The 19,550-nt window shown below is 43.0% G+C and overlaps 1 protein-coding gene across 6 annotated transcripts in view; it reads left to right on the top strand.

The window, feature by feature from the left end:
- RAB3B (RAB3B, member RAS oncogene family) overlaps window positions 1-19,550 on the top strand; it is a 56,903-nt gene that overhangs the window by 21,245 nt on the left and 16,108 nt on the right. The window lies entirely within an intron of this gene.

The following is a 19,550-nucleotide window of genomic DNA, read 5'->3' as shown; positions in this document are numbered from 1 at the left end:
AAACTAATTTGAATAATTTTTCACCTAAGTGCAGAAATAGTCTTGGTCTCCCAGACATTTGCTGTTGTGATGGGTAATTTCCCCCGAAGCAGTGGTACTGGCAGAACCCAGCTCTAACTTAGCCCCAACAGCACCTGCACCACTGCACTGTTGGCTCCAAGTCGCTCGGCAGCACGGGGGCTGTAGGAACCCTCTGTGTGACTGGGACATGGGGAGGCACAGGTGCTCCAGTGTCATGTCAAAACCTGAAGCTGCTGAGTGATGGCGAGGTAGGCACCTTTCATACCATTTACAAAGTTCAGGTGCTTAACCAGAACAGGTGACTATTTTCCTCTAACTTCATACAAGACGTTTATTCGCTCTGGTGCTGAAAGTATCAAACCCGTGCATCTCTTTTACTCCTACCAAGATCTTCAAAGTTCCTGGAATGGCAGCACTTCCTCCTGGCTGAGAACATGCCCTCCAAATGTACAATATTATGTTATCCTGTAACGGCGAGAGAGTCGGTGCAGTCGGCTTGCTGATTAAAAGAAGCAGTGTGTGGTTTAGTTTTCTTTTTTTCTTTAAAAGAACATCTCTTTATTACCTAAGGGAAAAGAGGTAGTATTTGATTTGTTGGTTATAATGTCAGAATCCATGCGATGTGGCGTTCTTGGTATTTTTTTTTAAACCGTAGTCTGCATGTCCGAGAAGCATTGCAGCATTGATTTCTTTTTTAATATTTTTTCGTGGAGGAAATTGAGAATAAATCCAGGCTATCATATTTGCTAACTGTTCTGGGACTGTTACTGGGAAATATGAGAAGCAGGGGATTTTCACTTCTAATTTATCTACTTATTTTATGGATAGAAGAAATTTGATATAGATTTAATTGCCTTCATACCACAGGTGAGTCATGTGTGTTCCACTGAAATCTGTCTGCTCAATAAAGCATTTGTTCAAAATAGTCCCTCAAAGGGAGATGCTGAGTGACTTTTTCAGTCATGACTCACTGGATCTCCATTTTTTAAATGAAAAGATTCCCAAGACATGTAATTTTTAAGATCTTATTTATTAAATTCTTGATTAATAACAATAAGAAGGTTAATTTTATTGTGTGTCAAGACTTGAGGGATTTGTATAACTGGCGTTCTCCTTTCCGGAAAGGAGGGGTAGTTCAGTTTTCACCAGCGGTGAACTTGCACAGATGTAGCTTTGGAACTAGGGACCACCATGGGAGAGAACAGGAGTATTACAGTAGATTGTGTCCCTGTGAGGAGAATGCATCTCCCCATCAGCATGGTCTTCCCTTCGTCCCGAGGATGTCGAGTGCCTGGCTATCTGCAGAGGAAAGGGCAGGGGGCTGCAAGAGTGAAACGTGTTGGAGACATCATCGGTGATTATCTCCTACCTCTTATTCCTTAGAAATCTCAAGTTTTGCGCTTCTGCACAGCACAGATTGCACTTTGAATTCATACTTGCAATTTGGAGCTGTTTCCAGCAGTGACTTCTGACTGCCGAGTTGCTTTCTCCCGGGGCCAGATGCACGCTCTCTACTGAGAGGCTTGATTCTCCGGTTCTTTGATGGTACCGAAGTATCGCTCAGCTACTGCAGGGTGCTGCACAAATCGTCCACGTTTAACGTTGCTTTTATGACTGACCTCTTCATTCACTGAGTAATGAATGGAAAAGAAAATTGTTTTTCTTTGTTTTATTGAGTAATGAAAGGGAAAATTGCACTTCTTTATCTTACAGCGCAGCCCTTGCTAAAAATAGCACCTGACTATATTTTCTCTGGCTCTCTCTTTACTATTATTTTACTATATTAAATGCAATCTTTTTTCCCTTTGGATTTCTTCCCATTTTTGTGCCCCGAAGCTTTAAGCACCAAGTTTCGTGAGTCATAAATCTTCTGAGACATCAAATTAAGTAGATACTGGAGAATGAGTTCTCAAAAGGTTGTGAATGCTGCTGACGTCAATCTCAGATTGGAATAAGAAAGAAGATATAGTTGACAGATCTTAGGAGCGAGACTGTAAGGGCACTTATGCTAATTCTGTTGTTGGAACAGAAATTGTGTTTTTATAAATGAAGGCAATAGTCCCAACTGAAGCTGTAACAGGCATTCATCGTAGTAACGAGATGATCTTGAGCTTTCATACTTTACACTGAAATTTGCCTTCAGCAGATTTAAACAAAATTGTTTCGAAGTGACTAAAATGAATGTCAGCATGCTTTCTACTTTATCAACTTGCAATACAATTCAGTTTTCCAGCTCTAATTTTGCAGGATTCCTCGCAGGAATCCTCTGTTAAAGCAGCATTGCAAAGTACGTTGTTGTACGAACAGAAACTTGGAACCTGTTGGAGATTTTCCTTGACTGCATATGGGAGAGAACTGAATTTTGAAAATGAGGAGTCATGAATATCAATGTGTCTTGAGAATTATTTTGATAACATGAAACGTTTAACTTCTTGAAAGCAATTAGCAATACTGTTCTTGGAGTTAAATGTCTGTAGGTTCTGTGTTTGTATTGGGTTGACAATGCTGTTGAAACTTTCTATAGATGTAGTGAGAAGAATGCAAAAGGTGAGAAAAGGAAAAAGAAACCGTGAGGAAGTCATTTGTTACTAGTTATCAGTGCATAACTCATTTATGTGGTGCCTGTTTTGGCATTAATGAATATGGCAGTTCAGAGTGACAAATAACTTGCAGACATGTTGAATACTTTATCCTAACTCTATTCAGACAGTTCACTGGAAGTGTGTGTTTAATTGTTCATTAATAGTGCTGCAGTGATCATGCTGAGTCTAGAGATGTGCTCTGACTAAAGGTATACTTCCACTGGGGCAATAGGAGTTGGAAGATGTTCAGCCTCTTGCAAAATTTAACTGTTTCGGAGAGCATCTTACAGCAGCAGATACAGTAGTGTCAAGTTCAGAGAGACCAAAGTGAATTGAAGTGAACCCAGAGGTATCGAAGGAGCAAGGTAACGTGATTGCTGGTTAACTAGATTGGGGCAGCAACGTGAGTGCCTCCACCAGGTCATTTGTAGTGCTGTGTTCACGTGCCTTTCTGATGCTGGGAGAAGACCTTTTGACAGACTGTTATGGGAAGCCACTTTTACAGATTGGTGGCATTACATGTACCTGTGCGTGAAAAATTGCAGTCAAGGCCATTATGAAAATAAACAAGAAACCTAACTTCAAATTTAGGGATTAAATACAGGCTAGATTTACCTGCAGGTGGCCACTAGGAGCTCAGCAGGAAAGTAATCAATAGGGGCTGACTAGCTACGCGGTGCAAAATGTACGTGTGCTTTGAAGGTGAGAAGAGCGCAAGGGAAGGGGCTCTGGCTCCTGAAGCCTGTGCACAGCGTCTTCTGAGCAGAAATACAGATAAGCAGCAGCCCTGGGAGCTGGAGCTGCTGCCAGGGCAGGTGTGGGGGCGACAGGTGAGCCTCTTCCATGAATTGGGGTGTTCCCTGTCTCCAGCCGAAGGCTCCGGCTGGGAGGGGACCAATCCCCATCAATTTACAGTCCTCCTTCTGCCAAAACTCCTTGGTTGCCATAGAAAGGGAGAGGTGGGTTGTGATGGTAGATAATTTGACTGAAAATGATCAGCAAGTGGTATATGAGAACTTGCCTGATGTACCTGATTATAGAGGGTTTCCAAGACTTCTGACCATGAATGGTCAGGGAGCGTCTTGTAGTCACAGTATGCAATCTTAGCAAGGCAGGGACCTGTGAAGGGTCTGGTCCTTTACATTACACATGCAGGCAAAAGGAAGAGGAGAAGTTCCAGCATTTCAGTTCCACGCGAAAAGGAGGTTCACCACCAGCTGGTTTATTAAGGATTGGCTGCCAAGGTAGGAAAATGCTTCTCCTGTTGGTAAGGTTTTACATAATTGTACTTCACTGCCATTTTGTGTCTGTTCCTGAAACATATGGTCCAGGTGCTGAAGCACTCCAGCTGCTGCTCTGAGATGGCACAGCAATTTCTCCAGCCCTTGGTGATTGAGCACAGAGGCAGAGAAGAAGGCTTTCTCCTTCCTGAAGCTGCTTGTTTGTGGTTAACCAGCATAAAAATGCATCTGTGCTGAATTGGTCCTTATCAGGATTCCTGAACAACTCTCCTGCCTCAGGCAGTGACACTCGATTATGTTTCTCATTCCTAAGCTTCTTAGAGGTTTAGCATTTATGAATCTCTTCTAATACTGTTTGCTTGACACATTTAGTAAGGCATATGACAGTGATCAGCTGAGAAAAAAACAAGTCATCTAACCGAGTGCAAATTGAGGCTTCTAGTAAGGAGAGTGGAGAGGCAAGCAAAGGTTTTCTGCCACTTGAAATCAAGTTAGGACAGGGATGTTAATATAACTGAAATGGATTTAATGCAAAAATGGGCTGTGTCCTCTTTCCACTCAACTTCAAGCAGTCTATGGCAGCTGGTTTTGTCAGCAATTGTGGTAGTGAGGCTGAGGACTGTAGGGACTGTGGAGAGGCCTGTCAGCTGGCTCAGCTTTCCACGTCCCACGAGGGTGCTGTCGGCGTGCAATCCTGCACCTGATACTGATTCCGCAGCTAAACAGTGGGGTTAAAAACCAACCGTGGATCTGCGAGGGACTGCCTGCCCAGCTTCTTCCAGGAAGGCAAGGGAGATGGCTGTAGGGCCGATGTGGGTGGCTGTTCCTGGCCCTCTGCGCTGGTCCCCCTGTGGGGATTCACCCCCAGCAGTGGCTGGGGCAGGGGCTGCTCACCACCTCTTCGCTGTGGCTTCCTGGTGGAGGCTCCTAGCCAACAGAAATGATATTAAAAGTAGTTGGTATTGTAGGCAGGTGCCTTCCAGCTCGGCATACCTTGAAAATTTGACAGCAGCCAGATGTCTAACTAGGTAGAGTAAGTGATGACTCTAAATACCGTGATGTAAATCTTGCAGACACTGTTGAGGCTCCAGGTACGCCCTGTGAATTGCAATTTCTGGGGGGAGGTGTTTGATCGGAGTAAACTCTGGTCTTTAACCCTTGATTGGGCCCAGAGGAGACAGCACGTGCTCCCATGGGTCGCTGCTGACCAATTCCAGCAGGTCAGGTGATGGACCTCCTGGAGCTCCTGGCTGGCTGAAAGCAGGTATACGAGGGGTTTTTTATGGCAATTGACCCGACGTTGCTGTTGGAAGCTTCTGCAACAGCACAGTTGTGTTTGGTGTACGTTTCAGCCGGCATACGGTACACATTTTAACTGAACACATGGAGAATTAATTTGATTTAAGTTGATTGATGTTGATTACTGACATGAGGATATGCTAATGAGAAACAATCAATTTCTAGAAGACTGTTTAAGTTCCAAGCCCGGTTGACGCATAGCGTTTGTATGATAGGCATGAAAAGTACAGTAAAAAGCCTTGGGCTATTTTGCAACGTTCTCAGTGGGTCCTCCTTGATGAACACGTATCGCCCTAATTGCAGCTTGACAGCACGTCCTTGTCACTACAAATAAAAACATGGTGCTGGTGCTTATTTTCACTACATTTTTTTATAAAAGGAAAAAAAAACTATGAAAGTTTCATGAAAGAGAAGTAGGCACACTGAGCGTTTGTGTTTCTAATGCAAAGTCAAAGAACTCAGCACCCTCTTCTACCCCTTCATTTCTTCCCTGCCACCTTCTTTGCTCACAGTAGCATGCAAGCAAATTCTGTCCCAGGCAGCTTTCTTCTTAAAGATTTGAAGCTCATTCCAGTGTTTTCCAAGCCTTCAGCAGTTCATAGGCTTTTTGGGCAAGTTATGTGCTGGGAGCAAAGCCCATTTTATTTATTTTTTACTTATTTATTTTATTTCAGGTTCCTGTGGCTAGCAGCATCTTTGTGAGCTGCAGCGTGTGCTTCATGCCACCTGCAAGTCCCCTCCCTGCCACGCTCGGAGTGCCTGCAAGTTGCCGTTCTCCCTCTGCTTCAGCAGAGCAGCTGTTTCAGGGCTAACCTGGCTGGCTTTGCACTCATACAGAGCGTGGGGGCTCACGGCTTCCCACCCCAACACAGAGGTGTGAGAAAACCCCGGGCTGCTGGATGCTAACAGCCTTCAGCTGCCGCGCTCTGTGTTTGAAAAAAAAATGCTGGTTTTCAGCGAAACTCATTGCTACGGGCCAGGAGGTTGTGTTGTAGAGGCACCCTGCTCGGAGGAATCTTTGAAATCGTAACTCGAGTTTTTAATTAAGCCAGTTCCTTTTAGATGTTTTTTTGTACACGCTGCTTAGGGAGAAGGAACGTAATAACATAGTGGAGAGTTGTAGGAGAAAGCAGATTGTTGGGTTCAGCACTCTGTGTTCTCAGCATCTCAAACCTGGGGCTAAAAACTCTTTTTCTTGTGAGCATTCGCTTTGTAGGTAGGAAGCCTTCCTGGTGTATTGCATGGGTGTAAATAAGTATGAGGATGATACGTTATTCTTTATAAGTAACTAAAAGTGATGGTTCCTTCCTTGATGTAGCTGTTCTTCCTGTGCATCAACTTATCTAGGCCGTGATCCTGCAAATGCTTAATAAACATCCTCTGCTTGAAGTATCTGAGTTAGAACAACAGGCTCCACTGTTCTTACCTGTGTGGATATGGTATCAAGTTAAAAAAGCTTTCCAAATGGCAGGTAAATGAAATTGTCATGGCAAATCAGCTGTTCTTATAGGGGACTCAGCTAATGTCTAATGCTTTCCACCTAGGTAAAAATACCCACTTTATTAAGGAGGTAAAAACCTTATTTATATAAGGACATTAAGTAATAATCCATCATATAGTCACTGATGGCAACTGATGCAGGTGACATGCAAATGATCGCTACAGACGTAGCTGCTGCAGGAGCAGAAGAAAGAGTGGAATGTTTTACAGCTGGCTCTGCTGCAAGTTTTGGCTACAGCACTAGTAATCATACTGCCTGTGCTACCAAGGTAATGCAAATTAACAGTCATGGACCACAGTGCAAAGGACATCTTATTACGTATGCATGATTTTCTGTCTTGTATAAAAGCTCCTCTACAAGATACGTAATTTAAATGCTTATATATCTGTGCAGCTATCATTTTTGTTTCCCTCTTTTATGCCTACTGCTTGTCTGCCCAAGGGGCAAGACTGTTGGGATCAAGTAGATACCTAGATAAAAGCAAGCAATTATAAACTTGGTTAGATAGGTATAAGATAAAGGATTATATATTGTCCTCTACTTGTATATCTCAGCTTCTGGTTCTTTGATTTTTCATGTTTCAGCACTGGATTAAAAAGGCATGGTTATAAGTAGATGAGTCTCCTGTATTGAGCCTGATCTGGAAGAGGGGAGCTCTGCAGGTTCAAGCAATGTGTTTGTGCTGGAAACTGTGCTTGTCCCTGGTGGGGAAGCTGGTGAGTGCCCACAGACCACAGAGCTGCGATTGCTTCCTCCCAGGGAGGCTCCGAGGCGAGTGTAGTATGTGCTGGCAGCATGGCTGGTAGCAGTGCCAGTGAGGTTGATTTGGGCACTGCCCTGAACCAGAATAACGAATTTCTGCTGTTTTGAATGGTAGAAAGTCCGGTCTTTTAGGTGGGGGTGGATTCTGGCAATGATCAGGAAAACAACGTGAAAACTCTGGAGGTGAAACTTGTGGAGTTCTCTCACCGCCAGGCAATGTGATGTGCAGAGGGGAAAAGACTGCACTGCTGCAAAGGAGAAGGGCACGCTGATGTGTGAGGTCACCCTGTAGCTCAGCCGGGCGTTCTCCTTGGGCAGAGGATGAAGCAAGCTGACTTCTTTCTCTCTATGTTTTGCAGGATTTATTCAAGTGACATGAGCACAGTTACTAAGACAGGAAGAGGCTTGATGATATTTAATTTGCTCCTGTCAAGCAGCAGGGTGGCATCTCCTTCTGCATGTGGCAGATGACAGCCTTGCTATGACCATGAGGCAGTTCTTAGATGATATTTGGGGAGTAAATCTTGGCAGTTAACCCCTGTATTCATTCAGGTGGGTGAGCAGATAGTAATGGCAAATGAAGTATGCTCATAATGTGAACCTATGAAATCTAATGTTCCTCTGTGGCAAAACCAATCTGTATTTCCATATAAATGAGTAGCTACCCCCAGGCCTTTTGTTGTTGTTTGTTTTGCTTTGTTCTTTTAATGTATCAATTCCTCACTCATTGAAGAATTTCCATTTTACTTTAGGAAGTACACAAAGTAGTCCTGGCTGTGCTTTAGTCACGTCTAGGTATGTCACACACACCCCAAATTCAAGTCTTTTCTGCACTGCAAGGTCTCTGGGAGTAGAAGCGGGGCTGGGGCCCTGGAAGTGGCCAGAAGGCTAGAGGTAATCAGTGAAGGCAGGAAGCCGATTGTACAGCTGGAAGGAAAACACTTGCTGGTAACAGGTCAGTGAAGAGAGGCAGGTTCTCACAAAGACTCAGTAGGAGTCCTGAAAGGCCTTGGCAATGTTCGCTTGTCTCCCTTGCTTAAATACCATATGACATGCTTTCTTCTCTCATTTTCTGAGCTGTCTCTCTAGCGCTGTCCATCTAAAATGACAGGAGCATGCTTCCTAATTGGCAGTTTTTTGTTGCTGTCGAGCAAGTGAATAAGCAGTAGATCTGCTGCTAATCTGAGCTGAGATCAGACATCCAGACATCCATTCTCCAGCAGCACACCTGAGAGCAAAATCTGGTTCAGATGCTTTGTCTGAAGTTACCTTGGAAAACTGCATCCAGGTACCACAGAAATGATTTCATTTTCAAATGGTGGGAAGTATAATGAATTATGAATAACAAGCTGGTGACTTCTGTGGGCAAAGAAACTGGAAAAAAAAAAAATATCCTGTGCTGGTTATTGCAGTTTCCCACAGAAAAGGATGAATGAGTTTGCAGTGCAGAAAGTACAGCTCCATGTTGCCTTTAATGTATTCACTTTGTGTTGAAAACATGAAGCTGGAAGGAACAATGGTACCATGGTAACTTGTGTTCTTTCTAACCTTTCTTACAAAATTGTAAAACTGTTTACCATGGCAATATCAAGTTAATATAGCACATTGTTTTTGAATTTCTTGTTTTTCCTTTTATTATAATGGTGTGTTTGAAAACTCTCTGATGCTCAGCTACACTGCCATTGAAGCTTTCTGATACCTTCAGTAAAACAAAGGTGCTAATTGTGAGCATTATGACTGTGCCTGGTTGATTTTTTTCTTCACTTGTTCATTTTCTTTGTTTTAACAATCCTGTTAACACCTGAGAAGTCTGACCTAAGCAGTCTAATTGAGACACAATGTGAAGCCTGTAATCAAGTTTCTGTTTTCTTTAAATAATTTCATTAATTGTATCTCCATAATTTGCTCCTGAAATCTGAGAATGATGTCTGAAAAAATGTTTTTTCAATAACCACGTAGGTGTAGAGGTAGTGACGGTGTGGTTTTAATTCTTGTGCAGACCGTGCACTAATCTACGTTATCATATGATGAAATTGTCAGCGTGCAGATTATGTCAGATTGACAAAATGGAAAAGCTCCAGGGGAATGCTGCTACACACTTACAGGCATGTGTCAGGGGACATCAAATCCTTGTTTGAGTCTCTTGGATGTAAACGGAACATGAACAAAACGCATCTCTGACTTTCAGTGTCATGCCTTACCAAATTTCTTCATAATCTGAGTTTGGCCAAACCCCCAAAAGCAACAGAAGAAACTCCAGACAAAGATTTTAAAAAACGACAAGACAAAAGGCAGATTAGCAGTAGTTACTCCATCTTCCTGAGTATGACCAGGCTAATGCCATTTGATCGTCCTTAGTTTCTAATGTTTCTTAGGAGTTGCAGAAATATTCAGCTGGGCAGAGAGACTCTGAAGCCTCGGTCCTGCCTCATTTGTGGCACAGCTGGTGTTTGTAGTATGATCCCTTCCACTTTCTTTCCTGGGTGCAGAGGTGAACCTCTCTGTCTGTCAAATGCACCTTTACTTGCTGGCTTCCTTCTTCGCACGCAGAAATGTGGCCTCTTCCATTTTCAAAGTGGCAGAGCAGTGAACGCATCACTGAAGCAAGCGTGGATGGAGGTTGCTCCTGCAGGTCTCGTCATTCAGCTGTTCTGAAAGATAGGGCATATGTGGAGGTTGGTTATGTTTACATCGGATTCCAACTAGTCTGTTCGTTAATTAAAATGAAGTAAACATGTGCCAGAATGTTGTCTGAGCTTATCTAAGAAATTTTATATAACTCTTGCTGTCTGTTGATGCAACTGTCCTAATGAATGCAGGGCTGATTTGATACGACTTTGTTAGTGAGGTGGAAGGCTGCTTTGAGATTAGAACTGAGGTGTATGTTCTTTGTCATCTAATATTTATCGTCTGACTGTTTGACTCCAGGAAGAGTACATACTGTGGATGAAAATTTGCAGCATATTTATTAATGCCCCACTTGTGGAAGATAACTAGAATCCGGGAAATTTTCAGTCACTCAGCATCAGGAAGGCTGGCCCAAAGTGCTGCTTACCTGTGCCAAAATCTCTTTGTTCAAGGATCAGATCTTAGGATTCCCTCCTTCAGCTGCAGGTGCTGGCTGAAAATGGGCTCTGATGGTACCACAGGTCTGCCAAAAAGGCCTGGTTAAGGGCACTGCTGAGATTTGCCGGAGCTCTTGGTGTGTATGTCAGGATGCGCTTGCTGTCTCTCTCTTTGCAAGTGCATTTGCAGACAGTGCTGATTGGACAGGAACGCAGTCTTCTACTTTCCCTTCGGGCTTCATCTGAAGAGCAAGCAAAAGGAAACAGCTAAGCAAAGAGATCTAGATGTTATTTTGTCTTCTGTCATTTTTAAACAGACTTGCAAGATGATGAGAAAACCTTTGGTAAGGGAAATGACCTTTAGTACGCTGGATGGAGAAAGATGATCTGGGTGCTGTGAGGAGAGAAGCTCTCCTTTTCCTTTCTGTTCTTTGCATTAATTTTATGAATACGTCAAACAGGGATACGTTTTGTTCTCTGAACTCTTTGGCAATAGTGTTCAGGTACAAGTGTCCCAGTGAAATGGAAACTAATTATTGGTTTCCTGCAAGACCAGATCCTGTCACTGTCCAAATCTTGGTATAAAGCATCAGGGGAAGATCCAGACAGCCAACGCTAAAGCTTCCACTGCTGCTCTACAGCCTCCAAAACTGAGTCGAGTTTTAATTCTTTGACATCAAAATAAGGCAAAAAAGTGCAGTTCATTTAACTGTAGTTTCATCATGTTTTGAAGCAGTTATACTGTTGACTGTACTGTTAAAATGTCTTTAGATCATTGGCAGATCTAATTCTGCTCACTTACAGGTTATGCTTTGCCCCAAAGTTTGCTTCTGCACCTTTGCAGTCAAGAGGAGTGATTGTGGACTGGAGCGGGACAAGAACTCGCCCTAAGGGTCTGCTATTCTTCTGTCATAGTAAATAACTTGGATTCCTCAAAAGATCAGCTTGATGGACCTTCTCCAGACAAATTGCACAGCTACACATGAAGGCAGAGGAGCTCTTACTGCTTAGAGATTAGTTCTTGCTAAGGAAGTTGGCTTCATTTGATAAATATTTCAGTGTTTTTTTTACCCCAGCGTAACAGGACAAAGTCATTGTCATGCTGGGAGGTGTTTCTGAAAGTGTGATGGTAATGGAGTGTAGAATTGCCCTATGCTGAACCGAGCCGGTGGTCCAGAGAACCTGCTATCAATTTTCTCCTGGCGGACAGTCTGGGTGATTTAGGAAGCAGCATAATGCTTATGCATGAACTTGTGCTTGCATTGTGCCTGGTACTATGATTGCTTCAATTACAGATCTGTTGATAGACCTTTGCTTGTTTGGGATGATGCTGTGCAGTTTCCTTATTTTGGGAAGCAATATGAATGTAAAATTGGTAGAATTTAATGAAGAATGATGCCTCAGTATTTCGGATCTATAAAACATCACATAAACTTTGTCTTCTGTACAAATATGATCTCGTGTAGTCCCTGCTGCACGTAGGGTCTTTACTTGCTTTAAGTAAGGCAAATTGGAGTTGTCATTAACAACTCTTTTTACAGCCTTCTTTGGTTGGGCTGTCAGGTGTTTTGAGAAACAGATTACATGGCCAATACTGTATCTGCTTTTCCTATTATCTGTAAACTTTGTCTCATGGGAGAGGTCAAGACCTCTGCCTATACAGGGTTAAGGTCACTGAGGTCACTGGGTGCAGGCAGCACCTGACAATTTGGGGTTTATTGCATATCAAAGTTCAGTTACCAAGTACATCTCCCCAAATCTGTGCTGAACCGAGCCGTGCTGGTAAGTGCAGAGAGTAGGCTCTGAGTGGATCTGCCCCTGATAAAAGTAATTCTGTTGCCCTCACTTGAAGCTAGCTCAAATCCTTTAAAAACGTGTAAACAATGCTGCTATAGCAAACCAAAATTCTCCCCGGTAGCTAACATTTTTCCTGCTAGGATGACAGTTCTTTGACCTTTACCACTTGTGTACATGTACACATATTAGCCTAGCAGCAAATTGGGTTTGAAATGGTCTGTAGCTTTTATGCCTTGCATTGCTTAATAATCATTAGAAATGTGAGTTCTCCACCAGTATTTTTCTTGTCGATATTTGTTTGTTATTCATTGGCTTCAACTGCATTCACATTGGTGCGAGCATCCATTAGTGCTCGTTTTCCAGCTGTTTATACTCAAATGCAATGTAAGGTGGGCCGAGCAGCATCTGTAAATGCTGATCAGGACTGAGATCTTGATCATCTGAAGTGCTGATATGATATTCTTACAAGTGTCAGTTGTAGGTCTGCTGCAGAGCATGCTGTGATTGTCCCAGCTGTAGTGTGCTTGCTAAATCTGTTTGAAATGTACTTTGGCTTCTTGGGGTCTTTTTCAATAAGCCAGCTCTTCAAAATTTTAATTTTATTTTTTTCATTTAGATGGGGCTTTCTTTCCTCTCCTTGCTGGATTCCTTAGCAAAACCATTTGTCCTCAAAAAGGGGTCTAGAGGAATGGATTTTGTTTTGGCTTGCTCCTAAAATGGGCTTAGGTGCAGTATCCTTAGAAGAAATGCAGTGTGATTCCTGCTAAGAGGTGCTGCTAAAACTGTTTTCTAAACAGTTAACGAAGAAAGCAACTGGAACATTTCAAGTAGGTAATTGCTGTAGGGAAAAGCTGAATGTAGCCCCTTATGATCTTAGAGCAGGGAGGGGAAGTTCTTGATAGGCTGGGACTGGCTGGGCAAGGATTGGAACTGGCTTAGAATTTTAGTTGGATAAATTAGAGTTATTATATAAATTAGTCATGTGTCTTTTTTTTTGTGATGCCAACAAAACATTTTCTTGATTTAGGAAATCTGTTGTGGCTTTCTTCTGTCTTTCTAGAAAGGTAGATACAAAGATGTGCTTTTCATTAGTAAAATTGGAGCCATTCAGGCATTTAGGGTGTTCTCTGGCCAAAGGCTAGGCAGCAGCACCTGGCCTGGAGAGAGCGGGGAGGTGTTGTGGGGATACCCACAGGAGCACCAAGAGGTGATGAAGTGATTAGTAAGTACACAGTAAAATTATCACACGATAAAGAACCTCACACAGATATCAAGAAGTATTTGCTCATGACCTTCTTTCCAAATGGAAAGGGGAAGACAGCATCAAACACAAAGGTGGATGAACTTAAAATAGCCTGCAAAAAAGACAGCAGACTGAGAAGCCCGTAGGCACTGTAAGCATGTGGCAGCCCCAGAGGGACCTCACAGCTGCTCACTGAACTGCTTCAGGAGTGCAGCAGAGCCATCTGCAGCTGCTGCACAATGAAATCTGCAGTTCAACATCTGGACTTTGTGGTTAGAATAGAAAATATTATGGTAAATGGTAGCAGATTGTCTTGTGCTGTTACTGAGCATCATCGTGCATGTGCTGTTGTGGTTAACAAAGTACTTGTAAGCATCGTAAAATGGAGGCTTAGAATTCAACTACTCCCAAACAGCTGTCCTTTAGATGAACATTTTCCTTTCTACTCTCAGCAGAGATCTGAATTTACATGCAAAGTTTCAAATTCCATTTGATTGGTTTTCTTGAAATGTTTGTGAATTTAAGCAAAACCCCTTTCATTTCACCAAAGAGAACTGTATCAGATTTATTTTTTGCATTGTTTTTCAAAGTATGTGCACATCTCTATCAAATGTAAACTTATGAGCTAGTGGGATCTATGTCATTGCTAAATTCCAACATTTGGAAAATGTACTTCAAGATCCCACTGAAGTGAGATGCAGGCTTTTGTTCCTTTTTATTTACCTTCTGATTTATGTGCTTCAGATTGCTTTTGGGTTTTGCTGTCTTGAAGCTTTTACTCTACTTTCTTGAGTGCCAAAACCTTAAATGTTTTTATAATTTTGTTTAATGCTGACCTGAATTCAGCAGTGGGGCTTCAGAAAGATCATAGAAACGTGGACAAAATCCTAAGTTTGGTAGTACTGCTGCATTCCTGATAGAAATGCCTCAGAGAACAGCATTCAGAGAACTAGAAGTGATTCCCCCAGTGTTGGGGTGAGCAGCTGCCGTCCCTGGGCACGTTACACAACAGCACATTGCCAAAGAAATGAGTGACGTGGGGGGCAGTTTACCTCTGGTCCTGTCCTGTCAAAGACCCTGTACCAGGGAAAACAGGGGGAGAGCTCTTGTCCCCTTCAGTAGGCTCCTGGTTCTGGTGTTTTCACAGCAGCTTTATCCTGTTGTGGCAGGGTTCTGGACAGACGTCCCACCTTCAACTGCAAACCGTTCAAATTATTTCTCAGCACAATTTAAAGTGAAACTCCCATCCCTGCAAAAAGTTTGAGCTACGACTAATCTGCTCTTTTTTTTTTTTTTTCTAATTTGGAAGATAATAAATTGGAAATTGCCTGATCAATTCTTAATTTCCACCAACTCTTGAAAAACGACATAAGGGTTTCAAAGAATATTTTGTGTGGTTCTTAACGTAAATAGTCATTGGCTATTTTCTTTTTGTCTTGCTGCTGTCCTTTAATTTAGCGTATGCTTTGTTGCCCTCAGTCATCATTTGATTTGATCTTCTAATCTCACAAATATCATAAAGCCTTAACCAAAATTGCAGAGTCGTAGCATGGCTGAGGTGGGAAGGGACCTCTGGAGGTTGTCTGGTCCAACCACCTGCTCGAGCAGGGCCACGTACAGCAGGTTGCCCAAAATTTCTGAGCACTTTGTCTTAGAATTGACACCCTTGAAATAATATGTATGGGAGAGGGGAGGGTTGTGAAGTATAAGGCCCAGGTTTAGCCCTAATGCACTACTAGATATTCTGAAATCTCTTGTAGATAGGAACATTTCCTTGGAGTGATGCTTGCAGCAGAATACTAAACTAAGTTACCTTACCATCAGGGGTACAAACAGGTCTCCAGGCATGCAGCCATTAAGTTACATGAACACCTTTGCACATAAATATTTGCTTTGGAAATGAGTGAACCGAAGGCCTTGCCTGGGGCCATGCAGCAAGGGATGCAGGCAGCAGTGGCGAGGGCTGGGTACCACCGTGATGTGAGCCAGGGAGCTGCTGCCCGGCCTCGCGCAGACCCGAGCAGTCCCTGTCGCTGCCTCTCCTGCTGGTTACCATGACATTTGATCACCTAGAAATAGGCTCCAGGAAGTCTGGGTCTCGTTCTGCTGCTCTCCTGGCTGGGATTTGCTCTGTTCTGCTTGCGTGGGTTTGAGGGGGAGGGAGGCTGATAGCAGGATAACGCTAATTCCCTTCACCTGCTCTTGTTACTTTCCAGATCAAAGAACCAGATTACTGAATTTAGCCAGATTTGTATCACAGATCATTTAACTTCCTCCTCACAAATTTTGCATTTGTTCTTTTGGCAGTTGATTTATAACGTATAACGCATTGCGATTTTCCTTTCTGTTGTTTATCTCCGTGGTTTAGCAGACAGCCGTCATGACCCACACAGTGGGAGCTGGACCAGCCCACGTCTATCCAGTGCACTGAAGTACCAGCTAGGGTGTCCAGGCACGCTTGTTCGCAGTAACGTAGTGCTGCTTCTGGGGTACTCTGCCTGTGATTGATTTATCTGCTTCTCAGCATTTCTAGCTGTAATTCATGCCCTTATAGCGGCTAACATTGCTCAGACATCTCAGCGTTGTACAGCTGTTCTTACAGTGGTTGAACGAGAGAATTAGTATACGTGGAACAACGAAAAAGGTCATGCAGAACTGGCAAACTGTTTTTATATAAAATTGCATTCAGTGCCGAAAATGCTTCTTATTCTAGACTCTTAATACTTAAATATTTTTCATCACATCAGTGATGGTTTTATCACTTGCCCTCAGTGGATGGTCTTTCAAGAGATGTGGTGCATTTGAATTTTGTTTGCTGTTACCTTGAATTGTTTAGTTGCAGTTAGAAAAGTGGAAGTTGGGAATAGGTACGTGGTGTAGGTGCTACATATTTTTATTCCCGGCACTTATTTATTTTTCTGTCAAGGTAACTGGAAGAATCAAAAAAATACCAGAATGATCTTCATATTAATCCTCTGCTCATGAAAAATAAAACTCTTCAGTTTTATAAGAGTTAAGAAATGGATGCAATGAACTTAATCTCTAGCTGTACCTTTTCATGTAATTCCTCTTTTTTTTTTCCAGCCACAATCTTTTAAATCTTCTAACAGAGAAACTCAACCTATAAAAAGATTAGAAGAGCAGATAGTGTTCATAAGTAAACAGCCCAATTTCAGTCCTCCTTTCTACTTAACAAATCAGGAATGGCAGCTGCAGCTAATCTTTACTAGAATCTCAAGGCACCCAGGAAAATGGAAATATTTTTTTTGACATATTATTAGGTCATGAGCAGGAGTGTTAATCACAGTACCTTGGTCTGAGTCCAGTTTGGAAGTTACATTCTGTTGAGCAAATTCACCCTGCTGCATTTTCAGTGATTTACATTTTTGTCCTAAATGGCGTGGAGCTGATGAGCAAGTTCAAGCAGTTGGGGCTTCCCAAACCCCCAGAATGCTGTAAGGGTTGGTGAAGTCAACCTGTGCTAACTTTTTCTCCGTGTCCATCAGCTGAGTTCGCAGAAGTGCTTTAAAGAGAAAAGCAGTCAGTAGGTGCAGTGCCTCACCTGGAGGGATGCCCAGCCACCAAGTTTGTACCCTACAGAGCACGACTTCAGAAGTGGAAGGGGTCAAGACTGATGTCCCTGAGGACTGACTAGATGATGGTGAGCTGTTGTAGGCTGTGCTTGTATTGAAAGTCTCTGATTTTCATGAACCCTCGGTCTCCGTGATGGAAGCAGTTGTGCGGGAACACCAGAGAAAACAGGGTGGCAGCAGCTGCTGTACAGCCTAAGCACAATAGGATGGGAGAGTGAAGTGTTTGCAGCTGATGGTACTGAAATTATCCAAGGCTTCTTGTTTTACTACTTCCAGTTAAAGTGAAGATAGGGCAGTGTTTAAAAAACATTTTGCAGGGTTAGAACCTTTTATATAAAATACAAGGTTTTTGTGTGTCTGTTGCTTTTTCTCTGGCAAAAATGTTTTGCTGCACATTGCTAATATTGCTCATAAGGAACTGGCTTTCAAGGTATCTAAATGTGTCTGAGTAGGTTCCAGTGACTCTTGGGCATTGGGAGCACTCAATAACAAGAGAGGAAAAAAACATGCTCAATATGATCCGTTGAACTGGAGCATTTTAATCAGAGCTGAGCTCTAAAGGAACCAGGTGTTATTTTGCTCCTGGCAGCAATTGAAACTTCACAGACTTTTCATGACATCACATCTTTTCCATGTCTTAACCAGTGACTCATCTTGCTTGTCTGTTTGTTCCTATTTCTAGCTGCCAGCAGGAACAGTAAGCTCAACATTAGCATTTCCTCATTAATGTCACATACTAGTCTGCCACAGGTCACTCTCTTCACTCACCTGTGTGGTTCTTGGTAGCATTTTTCCCTCCTACTCCAAGTGACTTCTGTTTAGCAGATTCTTGGTGGCTTTCAGTCAAAAGTCCACTTTTGCAGAGGAAATACGTGCATGTTCATGTAGTTTGCAGGAGGTCTGATGGCAGAGCACGGCACTGAGCATTAGGTAAACACTCATCTGAGGAAGTCGCAGCCCCAGAGCATACAGGCTGACACGTGCCTGCTGAGATGCAAGAGGTCGGACTGGAGCATACTGGCCAGCTCGCAGCAGGCATCAATAATATCGAACAAACCAGCTAGAACTGCTGGAGGTCACAAGAAATTTAACGCTTCACATTGCAGCAGTCCAGAAAGGTGAGGAAATGCTGGTTGATTCCCTAGATTTGAGCAGCTAACTAGGTCCAGTGAGGAAGAAAGGACAGGGCAGCAGCAGAGAAGGCTGCACCCACAGCCCGAGGGATCTGTCTGGAGCTGGGAAGAGAGCAGCAGAGGTTACAGACACCGAGCAGCGCTGTCTTTTCACAGCAGTGATGCTGGCATGGAACTGAGGAGGCTTCACATGAGCACAGATGTTTCCTCATCCATGCAGAAGGGAAAGTAAACAGGTCTTGGACATAAATGGGTCAAGCAGGAGCCCCAGATTGCCCTGAAGCAGGACAAACAGCCCTCTGCCTGCAAGATGTGCCTTTTTCTTGCTTACTTGGGTTACCTGTCTTGTAGAGAAAAAGAGGCGAGGTACCCAGTCTTGCTGAGAGCTGAGCTCTGGTGGCAGAGAGACAGATATGTCCTGACGTTTTGATGTCAAACAACTTGCTGCCCCTATAAACACTGTGTCATGAAGTCCATTACCCTGTCTCCAAGGCTGACCAGACTTGGAACAAGGTGCAAAAAGGTTTACCTAAAAGCTATAGCAATAGCCTTTGGCAGTTGTGGCTGGTGCTGGTGATTGGGGTAGATGCAGCCTCTGCTCTGAGTCTCTTAGCAGCCTACGCAAGGAAGGTGTTAAGTACATAGCAGCAGCGGATTGCCGTACGTGCAGTTTGCAGTTGTTGCCATCCAGCTGGACAACAGGTAACATCTGTTCTTAGGTATTCTTATTCTTGAAAAACAACAACAACAAATCCTTCAAAGAATTGCAAGGCTTATTTATTATAAAGACTGTCACGTACACTGCTGAAAAAGTCACGGTGCTGAGGGGATTAAGTCTGGTACAGATGAGAAGTTTCAGTGACGTTTTATATTGTACAAAGGACTTGTGACCGGAAAATCTTCATTGGAAGAGCAATGGTAGGGACTCTGACTTTTCAGACCAGCAGCAAAGATCATTTATTGGGCTTTAAAAATTCAAGTGTGTTTCCTCTGCGAGTACCTCGCCGTTTCTGTTGAGACAGCCGAGTAAACAACAAATAGATGGTTGTGCTCATATGAATGTTTAGGTGATGGACCTTGTGAGTAGAGGGCATCTGCACACGATGCAGATGCATTTAGATCTTTTTTCCTGTGATAAACACTGAATTTTGATTGCTCATTAATGCAAAACCTTCCATTTTTTTGATTCAAGCTCCCAACTAATGGTCTTGCGGGGTTTGTTTAATTGTTTATATCAAGGACAGGCACATATGTAAGCTACAAAAGAACAGACTTGTTAGCACATTAGTGTAAATATACCTCACAGAGGCCCT

This window comes from Anser anser, assembly GCF_964211835.1.
Source record: "Anser anser genome assembly, chromosome: 8".
In the NCBI taxonomy this organism is placed as follows: domain Eukaryota; kingdom Metazoa; phylum Chordata; class Aves; order Anseriformes; family Anatidae; genus Anser; species Anser anser.
The sequence above is the reverse complement of the archived record's forward strand: the minus strand, read 5'-3'. Positions and strand labels throughout refer to the sequence as shown.